Source organism: Mixophyes fleayi, chromosome 10 (genome assembly GCF_038048845.1).
Source record: "Mixophyes fleayi isolate aMixFle1 chromosome 10, aMixFle1.hap1, whole genome shotgun sequence".
Taxonomy (NCBI): Eukaryota; Metazoa; Chordata; class Amphibia; order Anura; family Limnodynastidae; genus Mixophyes; species Mixophyes fleayi.
In genome coordinates this window covers 37,445,727-37,455,802 of record NC_134411.1, presented here as the reverse complement: position 1 = coordinate 37,455,802, position 10,076 = coordinate 37,445,727, and the positions used below count along the sequence as shown (strand labels likewise).

The 10,076-nt window shown below is 42.9% G+C and overlaps 1 long non-coding RNA gene across 1 annotated transcript in view; it reads right to left on the bottom strand.

Moving 5' to 3' along the window:
- The window catches only part of LOC142104017 (uncharacterized), a 46,980-nt gene extending 38,900 nt beyond the window's left edge, over nt 1-8,080 (bottom strand). The window contains exons 1-2 of the long non-coding RNA XR_012679490.1: nt 7,702-8,080; nt 1,153-1,221 (exon numbers count right to left, since the gene is read on the bottom strand). This is a non-coding gene — a long non-coding RNA (uncharacterized LOC142104017). The remainder of the gene's footprint in view (nt 1-1,152; nt 1,222-7,701) is intronic.
- Between the last annotated feature and the right edge of the window lie 1,996 nt (nt 8,081-10,076).

Below are 10,076 nucleotides of genomic sequence, written 5' to 3'. Positions count from 1 at the left end.
TCGATATAAGGCCACCAGAGCCTGATATAGTACCTCAACACATTTAGAAACACTAAAACAATGCTATTTTATATTCACAGAACAGGGCAAAGCCATCTAGCCATAGAGCACAATTCATGTACACAGCAGGGACGGCTAGGGGTAAATCGTGTTAATGCTCACTCACTCAGGTTTGAACTATATATGCAGTATCTATACGAGAATAGGATATACAGGTTAGTTAACATATTTTATCCATTTCATGAGGAATGAAATAGGTTTTCATGGTGTTATATATTAATATTAATTCATGAAATTTACTGAAGCAGTGCAATCTGATATTTACAGAGCTGGGCAACGAGCATTTTACTGAAGAGTCACTATCCCTTCCATTACAACAGGTAGCAGGAGAATCTACAAAGGTGCATTGTGGGTAACAGGTAACATTGGTATAAGTGATTTTAGCTTAAAGACATTTTGATCCTCACTTTAGATTGCCTATGTGGAGAAAGATGATGTGAAGGAACATAGGAGTACCTCAACATATCAATATAGTTTTTTAAAACGCAAGTAGCGTGCAGGTTATGTCCGAAGATGAATCAGGCCCAGAGTGTGTTGCTGTAAAATCCCTCTCACTGCTGGGAAAGAAGTTATGTAGAGAAGAATTTTGAGTGACCGGTGAGCCAGGTCACGTGACCAGCTATGTTGGGAGGGGTTTGGAAACTAACATCCAAAACAAAAAAAGTCTAGACCTGCAAAATGGTTTAAGCTGCAGTCACCATCTGGGCAATGTATCACAGCTAGATGTAAACCACTCGTGACTATGTACCCTACCTAGACTTCAATTCATGGAAAATCAGGAGGTGGTATTTAGTGTATATAGCAAAAGGGTTTTGCACAATATAATTGCTATTTGCTGTGAAGACAAAAGCAACATATGGATATGTCGTTATTTAATAACCCATATTGTTGAAGATTCACAGAAATATTTCCCAGTCATGAGAAGGAATGTACACTGCTCATTCTGTATGATAAAATGTGCAACACACTTTCTCTTAAAAGCTAAATTTCTTACAGAGCATTTAACAGAAGATTTTGTGCTTTGACAAGTATCTTGAGACTAGCTATTTTAAATAATCACATGTGTTTCTTATATATAAAGCGAATACTCACACAAAGAATTACGGGGTTGCTCCATAAACACCTTGGAATCTCTCAACAATGACTTCAAAATCATTCTGGCTACAAGGAAAAGAAAAGTCAAATTGTATAACCTCTACTTTGCCGAAGGACATAATAGGGATATGCATGGAAAACAAGACATTATATTGGGACTGTGCAATGTATATACTGTACAAATCAAAAGGATATAAATAATTAGTAAAATTATATGTTTGGGGAGAAATGTGCATCCAGACAATGCAGACAAGCAGTGCATAGAATTTTACACAATTCATTATCAACATTTATTCATATATCGGCAACAAATTCCATAGCGCTGTACAATTGGAGTAAAACACAGCAATAAAACAATACTGGGTAATACAGACAAAGAGGTAAGAGGGCCCTGCTCACAAGCTTACAATCTATGGGACAATGGGAGCTGGATACATTAAGTTAAACCTACATATTGCTTTTCCGTCCAGCCAGAGTGCAAAGGTAAAAAGTTGTTAATATGCTATATGATCCAGTCACACAGCAATGTTGGTCACGGGGTCATTCGGTTGTCGTCTAGTGTGAATTGTGTAAAGAGTGGTAATAGGGTAGACTAGTGAGGTTAAGATGGTGGTTGAGGAATATTATAAGCTTGCGCAGAATGGCAGTCTCTAGCTGGGAGATATTCTGAGACAAGTGAGGAGATGTATGTTGGTGCAATTTTGTTGATGGACTTTTAAGTTAGTAGAAATATTTTATATTGGATTTGGTAAAAAACAGGCAACCAATGACTGAGAGTGGTTCAGCAGACGAAGAACGATTTGCAAAGAAAATCAATCTAGCCACTACATGCAAAATAGATTGTAGAGGTGAGACTCTGATGCTGCAAGGAGGGAATTGCAAAAGTCAATGCGGGAGATGATGAGTGCATGAATTAAGTGTTTTTGCAATGTCTTGTGTAAAATATGTGCGTATTCTGGAAATGTTTTTTTAAATGTATGAAACATGAATTAAATATATAGTCAATGTGGGGAACGAAGGATAGTTCTAAGTCACACCTAGCGGCCAGCTTGCTGGGTGGGATATATGTTAATGTTGTCAACAGAAATAGATAATTGCATCTATGTGACAGCCCCACACATAACAAGGCGCACACCCACATTCTGCTTGTCAGATTGTTCTGTGTGTAAATGAGATGCGCAACTATTTGTGTAATTGTGGGATCAAATGGGAATGAGAATAGTGGAAAAAGAAAAAAAACATCACTGCAGTGCTGCTTACTGTTATTTCCCGAAAAGAATCACTGAAACCTCACGTCTTAAGTCACAATTTCTGACCGCTCATTTAAATATCTTGTTCTGTTAAATAAAATCTTGCAATACAAGTGTCACGCCCCAGGCTCTCAAGTTCCCTCCAAGACCAGCGAGTGCCTGGACGCCGCCATCTAGGATTCAGTCACCTGATCCCTCTCAGCCAATCAGAGTGCTGCTTCAGCTCAGCTGACCGCAGCCTCCAATCAGGGGTTAGCAGTTACTATAAAAGGACTTCCAGGAGCCCTAACCTGTTGTGAGTGCAACATTGATTCATTAGAAGCCAACCTGGTTTCTAGCAGTCTGCTCAGTTATTTCCACCCAGACAATTCCGCTTCCAACCTGGTCTCCACTGCTACATCTGATCACTGTCTTGCTATCCCTGACTTCTTGCCAGTCTCCAGTGTCATTCATATTCAGTAGCCTCCTGAACTTTCAACAACCACTTTAATGCACCAGTCCTGTTCAAGAGTCACAACCCAGACCAGCTACAGAAAAATCCTGAAGCGTGACAGTTTGCACTGGTCTAATGGATTCCACTGGTGCTCTTTGCCAAGGAGCGGGCTCAAAGCATAGCCTGGTGAATTGGCTCATGAGCCAGGAATCTAAGAGAAATCATTAAATTCCTTCAAGAGTCCTCCTGTCTGAATAGCATTCAAACTACTCTTAGTGGTATGGTGACTCTTCAGTTCCTGCACAAGCTCTACCTGTTCAAGTTCCAGCCTCGGCTTCTTATCTTCATCTGCCAACTCCTGCCAAGTTCAATGGAGATCCAAAACTGTGCAGAGGGTTTCTGAATCAGTGTGAGATCCAGTTTGAGCTACTGCCCAGTATTCTCCCTATGGAGGAAGCAAAAGTTGTGTACATTATCTCCCTCCTATCGGGACATGCATTAGCTTGGGCATGGTTATTATGGGAAAAAGCAGATCCCCTGCTTTCCTTATGTTCTGGATATATAGCAGCCTACTGTCGGATCTTGGATGAGCCAGGCAAAACTACTTCAGCATCCTTAGATATTCTGTGCCTTCATTAAGGCTCTCGTCCGGTGGGCCAATATCTGGTTCAGTTCCAAGTGCAATTGTGTACTACCAATTACTCCAGAACATGCTCAGCAAACCAAGAACTTAACAGCTCTTCATGAATCTGGTGCCGCTGGAAAACTTCATTATCGCCACAGTTGTTCAAAATTTACAGCTACCCACGGAGCCGTTACCCCGACCCTTCTACATCCTAATAATAATAATAATAATGGCAGTGGATGGAAGTTGCATTTCCGATAGTATTATCACCCTCCAGACTCACACTCTCATGATTAGAGTGGGGGCTCTGCACTCAGAATTGCGCAGCTTCTCATACTTCCCAAAGCTTCACATTATTTAGATCTAGGTTTACCTTTTTTCCGGTTACATAACCCCCGAATTGATTGGACTACATCTCAGATTACATTCTAGGGTGTATCTTGCACTCCTGCCTTCAGCGTGTTATACCACTTCGGACTACAGTTTCCTCTGGTCAAGAGCTTCCACCCTTACCTTACAGGGACTTCTCTGATGTCTTCAGTAAAGCTGGTGCTGACTCATTATCACCAAATGGAGAGTGGGATTGTCCTATAGATTTGATGCCAGGGAAAACACCCCACTTAAGGGGCATACCTACCCGCTCTCTCCCTGAGACCAAGTCCATGTCAAAATATATCCAGGAAAACCTTGAGAAGGGGTTTATCCAGTAGTCTTCTTCACCTGTCAGAGCAGGTTTCTTTTTTTTGTAAAGAAGAAAAATAGAGGACTCCACCCCTGCATTGACTTAAGAGGTTTGAACGATATCACCATTAGAAATCATTATCCTTTGCTGCTTATCATCAAACTGTTCGATCGTGTCAGAGGTGCCACCATCTTCACCAAACTAGATTTGAGAGGGGCTTACAATTTAATTTGTATACGCGAAGGGAATGAATGGAAGACAGCTTTTACCATTCATGACAGGCACTCCGAGTACCTTGTCATGCCATTCGCACTGAGTAATGCCCCAGCAGTATTCCAGCATTATGTCAATGAAATTTTTTGTTACCTCCTCTACAAAACAGTTGTTGTCTACTTGGACGATATTCTTATCTTTTCCAACAATCTGGATTCAGTTCCTGCACCACTCCGCACGAACCGGCTCTTTTGCAAACTGGAGAAATGCACCTTATAAGTACCATCCATCTCCTTCTCAAGTTACATTATATCTGGTGCTGATCTACAGATGGACCTGGAGAAGCTCAAGGTGATTCTTAACTGGCCCCTTCCAAACACTCTCAAGGCCGTCCAATGCTTTCTGGGCTTTGCAAACTATTACAGAAAATGTGTTATAAATCAACCCAAGACAAGCAAGATGGGCCTTCTTTTTATCTAGGTTTGACTTCAAGGTTACCTACCGGCCAGGATCCCATAATTGTAAGTCTGATGCCCTCTCTCGTTCTATGGCTCAAGATGAAGATCTTTGCTTCACCAAAAAAAGTCCCATCATCGATTCTGTCTTCTTTTCTACCACCAATATTGTTTCTACTCCGCCTCCAGGGAATGTTTCGTAGTTCCAGCACTTTGAAAAGAATTGTTTCAATGTGCTCACGCTTCCCTATTCTCTAGACTTTCTGGAGTTCAAAAAAACTCTCAAATTCGTTCAAGCATCCTATTGGTGGTCTATCCTCAAGCAGGACATCCAAGAATTCATGGCTTCCTGTTCAAAGTGTGTCCAGCAAAAAATTCTCGTCAGACACCTGCTGGGCAACTTCAACCATTGTCTATTCCTCACCAACCCTGGACTCCTCTGTCTATGGACTTTATTACAGATCTCCCAGTGTCTAATAGGTTAAACACCAATTGGGTTGTAGTTGACAGATTCTCCAAGATGGCCCATTTTATTCCCCTCACTGGACAACCCTCTGCTCCAAAATGGGCCCACAATTTATTCTGGAGATTTTCAGTCTCCATTGCTTGCTTTCAGAGATACTCTGCGATCGCGGGGTCCAGTTTGTGCCAAAGTTCTGGCGATCTTTATTTTCGGCTCTCCAAGTAAGGCTTAAGTGTACAGCGCTGTGAAATTAGTGGTGCTATATAAATAAATGGTGATGATGAAGAAGTTTACATCTGCCTATTACCCCAAACAATCTGTCAAACCGAAAGAATGAATCAGGACAGAAACTTTTCTTCATAAATTTGTCTCATCTTCACAAGATAATTGGGAAGAACTTTAACTTGGGCAGAATTCTCCCACAATAATCCTCCTCTTGGTTTACACCCTTTTTTCACGGTCTATAGACTTCATCCTAGAATATCGAAGTTCCAGCCTCTTCCTTCTGCCATTGTACCTGCTGCTGATAGTATTTTACCTCAGTTCACAAAAATATAGGTTGCAAACATTGAGCAATACCCTGTCTCAAACAGGGGGATTGAGTCTGGATTTCCACTTGCAACCTGAGGCTTAAAGTACCTTCCATGAAGTTTGCCCCTTGCTACATTGGTCCATTTTTCATAGAGGGTGTCATCAACCCAGTGGCTTAGATACTCAAACTCCCTCCATTCCTACAAATACCAAAGTTCTTTCATATATCCTTGTTGAAACCTTTGATCTTGAATAGGTTTCATTCTACACTCCTTAAGACTCCTAAAATTAAAACTCAGCGAGTTGAATATGATTCACGGATTTTGTCACAGACATCTTCAATTTCTTTTCGATTGGAGAGAATACGGCCAAGAAGAACGAGCCTGGATTAAATCCACTGATGTATATGCTCCGTGTTTGATCCGTATCTTCCATGCAAGATTACTTTCAGAGCCCATGTGTGCAGGGTCCATCCACAAATGTGGGGTTCTGTCATGCACCCGGCTCTTAAGGTCCTGTTACTTACCCCTCTTCTGTCTTTCTAAGCTGTCCGTGCAGTCAGCAGACTCTGCTGGTCTCAAGTCTCCCTGCAGGATGCTGCCTAGTCTGTCTTAATTCCAGGGTTTCCTCCAAGACCAGTGCCTGGGTGTTACCATCTTGTATTTAGCCACCTGTTCCTTCTCAGCCAGTCAGAGTGACGCTCCAACTCACTGATCGCAGCTTCCAATCAGGGGATAGCAGTCTCCACTCCGGAGTTCCCACCAAAACCAGTACCTGGGTGCCACCATCTTGGATCCAGTCACCTGATCCCTCTCAGCCAGTCAGGATGCTGCTTCAACTCAACTACTGCAGCCTCCAATCAGGGGATAGCAGTTACTATAAAAGGACTTCCTGGAGCCCTGACCTGTTGCCAGTGCAACGTTGATTCCTTAGATGCCAACCTGGTTTCTAGCAGTCTGCTCAGTTATTTCCGCCCATACAGTACAATCAGCATGCCCGTCCCAGTCCGGTCCAATCAGTTTCCAGTCCGGTCCAGCAATCACGTTCCAACCTGGTCTCCACTGCTAAATCTGATCACCGTCTTGCTATCCCTGACGCAACCTGATTTTTCATGTAGTACACAAATAATGGGCAGATTTATTTTAACACTGTGATTTAGAGTTGAGCTAGGACACGCCCCCTCCCAACTCTAAATTGGTCTGCACATTTTAAACTTGCCTCCTTGCAGCCAGTAAGGTTTTGCCAAGGAGTGAAAATGCACATAGCAGCTGGATTTACGCATAACAGTAAATGAGGCAGAACGGGGGCTAAATGGTTAGCACTTCTGCCTCACAACGCTGGGGTCATGAGTTCAATTCCCAACCATGGCCTTATCTGTGTAGAGTATGTTCTCCCCGTGTTAGCGTGGGTTTCCTCCAGGTGCTCCGGTGTCCTCCCACACTCCAAAAACATACTAGTAGGTTAATTGGCGTCTATCAAAATTGACCCTAGTCCCTCTCTCTCTATCTGTGTGTGTGCATGTTAGGGAGTTTAGACTGTAAGCTAATGTGAATGAGTTCTCTGTACAGCGCTGCGGAATCAGCGGCGCTATATAAATAAATGGTGATGATGAATGAGGCCCAATCTCTTCAGCCTGTCGCCACAAAATATGACCTTTTAACCCTTACTTTCATCTTTTCAGCCTCTCAGTCCTGCTTCTAATAGCTGGCAATATATCATCAAATCCAGGCCCACCTAACATTTCATTGTAATTTAAGATACTAAAAATCCATGTTTTTCATCGCCTTCAGAATCCTTAAAATGTGCTCTATGGAATGTACGCCCTTTGTAAAAACTAACCCCCATTTGTGACCTCTTTCACACAAACAACTTCACGCATTTCACACTATCTCACCTGCAGCCCTTCCACACTGTGGTCTCTACTTCATCTACACCTCCAGGCCTTGTGGTAGACTAGGAGTTGGGTTTGGACTCCTCCTCTTCTCATGCTGCACATTAACAGTTCTACCAACTGTTTCATCACTCATCTTTTTGATGTTGTTGAAATCTATCGTCCCCCTGGAACACCCCAACAATTCCTTGAACATTTCTTTACTTAATTTCTTATCCTCTGTCATCCCCACCATCATCTTGAGTGATTTCATATACATTCTTTCCTCCAAATTACTCTCTCTAACCTCCTCACTTGGCCTCTACCAGTGGACCGGTGTTTCTACTCATTGTGATAGCCATAGCTTTGATCTTTTCTCCAAATATTGTACAGCTTCTGAACTTATCACCTGATCAACTGCAATCTCTCATCCACCACTTTGCCTTTCCACTCTAACTCAATCTAACGTCCCCATATCAGTAGAAATCTCAATTCTATTAAAGTTCAACAACTTTAGTAAATTGAAGTCTCTTTGCAATCTTCCCACACCAAGCCCTCTGACTACCATCGCTGCCCAAGATTTAGTTTCCTAGTTGATGTACAAGCACTGGCGGATACAGGGAGGGGAGGGTGGTCGGGGCAATCACCGCCACCCCCTAGCAAAAGCTTGCGGCTGCACATTATATGGAGGTCTGTTCGGCAGATACAGGCAGACAGAGAGTCCTGTCTGGCTGCTCTGATTGTGTTTTAAATACAATCAGAGTCGCCGGGGAGCATTCTGTCCCTGCCAAACGGACCTGCACACAGTGTGCAGCCGCAGGCATGCTTAGCTGTCAAAAAGGTGGCGGGGACTAAATCCCCCTCCCCGTAAAATCGGAATTCTAGATCCGCCCCCGAGTACAAGATCCAATATTAAATGGTATACATTTCCACAAGCATCAACCTGCTTAATTCCTGTATCCTTTGGTACCTTCTTTTCATTTGATGTCTCTTCTTCTTCTCCCCACTTTCCTACATGACCACTTGATGTCTCCTCAGAAATCAGTTGATCACTATCTCCGCTGCTTATAGTAATCTTATCTAGGGATGTGCACCGGCCACTTTTGGTGTCTCGTGTTTTGTATTCGGATTTGCTTGAGGTTTTGGGTTCAGATTTGTTTTGCAAAACACCTGACGAAAGGTTTTGGTTCGGATTTAAGGTTTTGGATTCGGATTTATTTTGAAAAAAAACATAAAAAGTGCTAAAAACCAGTTTTTTTTTTTCCACTCCTACGCTATTATTAACCTCAATAACATTCAATAACAATAATTTCCACTAATTTCCAGTCTATTCTGAACACCTCACAATATTGTTTTTAGGCCAAAAGGTTGCATCGAGGTAGCTTGAGCACATAATGCCAAAAAAAGAGGTACAAGATGGAATTGTTCTGGGCCCTCCCTCCCACCCCTCGCAAGATTCGACGCGAGACTTGGACGACAGAGCCTCGTTTTCAATTTTTTGCCTGCCGGAAATATCCGAACAGTGCCCGGATCCGCACTGTTCGGGTGGACTCGGATTAGCGGAATCTGAGCCCGCTCATCTCTAATCTTATCCAAACATCTTTAATCCCTCTTTCTCTACTGGTATGTTTCCATCATATTTCAAACAAATGGTAATTGATTATATTATGAAAATGAACAAATCCTGACCAAAAATCTTTCAGATTACGGTCCCATCTCTTAACTCCCATGCCGGTCTAGGCTTCTTAAGAGGCTTGCCTGCACTTGCCTAACATACTATTTCCTCACAAAGCCAACAGGCTTTTGTTCCCAAAACTCAACAGAGACTACTCTGGCTAAAGTGATCAATGACCTGACCACTGCTAAATCTAAAAGCCACTATTCACTTCTGATTGTCCTTGACCAATTTACTCTAGGGGGCATATTCAATTAGCTTTTGGATTCGCGGTAACGCGCCGGAACAGCCGTGAAACGTAATACACGGTACCGCAATAACGTGGCTTTTCGTTCGCAGCCCATAGGGTTTTGAACGAAAATCCGCGTTAATGCGGTACCGTAATACCCGCAAGAACGCGCACTTTTCGCGGCAACGCGCGTTACCGCGAATCCAAAAGCTAATTGAATATGCCCCTTAGTATGAACTCCCCTAAAATTATATAGAGTACTCTACGCTCTGTAAGTGTCTTCCCTGTACCTTTGTGCTATATAATGCATATTATCTCATTCCCATGTTACATACTGTATATTGCCTCAGAATACCATCAGGGCCGGATTAACCATAGGGCTAACTGGGCTACAGCCCAGGGGCCTATGGCATCCAGGGGGCCCTTGAAAGTGCTCAGCAGCAGTATTGATCGGTCGGGGTCGCCCCCGGCGCGATCAGTGCTGCTGAGCACTTT